Source organism: Myotis myotis, unplaced genomic scaffold (genome assembly GCF_014108235.1).
Source record: "Myotis myotis isolate mMyoMyo1 unplaced genomic scaffold, mMyoMyo1.p scaffold_m19_p_2, whole genome shotgun sequence".
In the NCBI taxonomy this organism is placed as follows: domain Eukaryota; kingdom Metazoa; phylum Chordata; class Mammalia; order Chiroptera; family Vespertilionidae; genus Myotis; species Myotis myotis.
The window spans coordinates 132,583,836-132,585,744 of NW_023416324.1; the positions used below are offsets into that span (position 1 = coordinate 132,583,836).

Sequence of the window (1,909 nt, forward strand, 5' to 3'; positions counted from 1 at the left end):
TCTCAGACAGAGGAGATCACAGTGGCCTTATTTCATGTCCATACATTTATGAAAAAACATATCCTGGCAAAAATAAAATTCCTTTCAATGTTAAATACATAAAAACAAACTTCATGTTATTTCATTTGGACATTATAATCTGTTGCACACAGCTTAAGATTCGTTATATGAGTGATTCTGGAAGGCTGTATCAATTTGCTAAATATGGGGACAGAGGGTTTGGAATAACATTCTGACATGTGTGAGGTGATATCTCACTGTCATTTTGATTTGCATCTCTCAGGTGATTAGTGACTGAGCATTTTTTTCATATGTCTCTTGGTTTTCTGTATGAGAAGAGACCATTTCTTTATGAATGCTCTGCTGTACCATCACCCTGTTTCTTCATGTCTATATACATCTCTATTTCCCATTAAAAAAAAAAAATCCTGAGCCTTGCCAGTGTGGCTAAATTGGTTGAGCATTCTCCTGTGCACCGAAAGGTGAACACCAGTTTGATTCCAGGTCAGGGCACATGCCTAGGTTGTGGGCTAGGAGGCAGCAGATGATGTTTCTCTCTCACACTTATGTTCCTCCCTCTCTCTTCCTCTCTTTTCCCTTCTCTCTGAAATCAGTAAAAACACATTTTAAAAAATAGGCTTGATTCTTTATGTCAATTCCTTTTTCATTTTTATCCCTCACTTTTCAGTCTTTCTCTTTATCCTTGATTATTTTTCCTTTCCTTTAAGGTGATGATAGTTGAACCACAATATAACAATCACACATATGTGAGAAGAGAAGGGATTGGCCTCCCTCTTCTGGGCTCCATGCGGTGGCGTCTAGGGGATAGGCGGCCTGGACCTCTTAGGGTGGGCAAGGGTTGGAAATGGAGCTTCTCCCTGGACCTGACTACAACCAGCACCAGGTGGTTACTAATTGCTCCTCATTCATCTATTGATGCCTGCCAGGGAAAAAACAAACAAATGCTGCCAAATGTCCCAGAAAGCCCAGTTGCTATTCTACCACTAGCCACTGGAGGGCCCCAAACACTGCTATGGATCCCCACAGCTTCCCATCGCCCTCACTGGACAGGTGCCCAGCGAGGCAATTGACCATCGCTTTCTAGGTATCACCTACGTTTGACAAAAACGGCAGAAAACAGGTTCCCAGCCATCCAGAAACAGAAACGTCATCCCAGAGACCAAGCAAGGTATTCAAGTTGGAAATGTACCACCTCCAATTTTCCACATCTAACATTTGAGAGTTCACAGTCTTCTTCCAGTTTATCCACACTTGGGATCCTCTTAACTTGGGAGTGCCCCAATCAAACAAAGAGGACATTCCCAGAAGGCCCTTAGTTCCAATGCTCAGTCCCCAAAGCTGTGGAGAACTGTCAGCACATGCACCTCAGAACCTCCCTAATGGGTTTATGTGCCTACATCTGGACCCCAGAGTCAGCTTCCAGGAGGCACATGCCCCTTCTCTGGATCAGAGGGAAAACAGCCTGCCCAGGCGCTCTCTTCACACTAGCTCCCCTGAAAGCCCAGTGCCCCAGCCTGCTCTAGTTAAAGACCCTCCTCTGGAGAAGTGTGGGGTAAGGTCACGTGGAGAAGAGGAGGGCACCTGGTTACTTACCTCAGGGAGAGAGAGAAGCTGGGAAAATCTCATTCCTTGTAAAAAACTGATTAGATTTCTCAGAGATCAGTAATCTCAAGATATTGATTGCTGGTTTTCATGGAATTCTACAGTCATTTTTCTGGCTCACAGAAGAGTATATTGAATACAATAAAATCAAAAACATCAATAGAAAAATATGTTTTAACCAGAGCCTTGGAATCATAAGGAAACTCAGCTCCCAGATTTGCTTTTTAAAATATCTTATTGTAAACAATTTTTAGTGTAATAAACAGTTCACTTTATATTTTTCTTG

General features: G+C 42.6%; 1 pseudogene; it reads left to right on the forward strand.

Moving 5' to 3' along the window:
* The first annotated feature begins 936 nt into the window (after positions 1-936).
* Positions 937-1,656, forward strand: LOC118675679 (annotated as a pseudogene).
* The last annotated feature ends 253 nt before the right edge of the window (positions 1,657-1,909 follow it).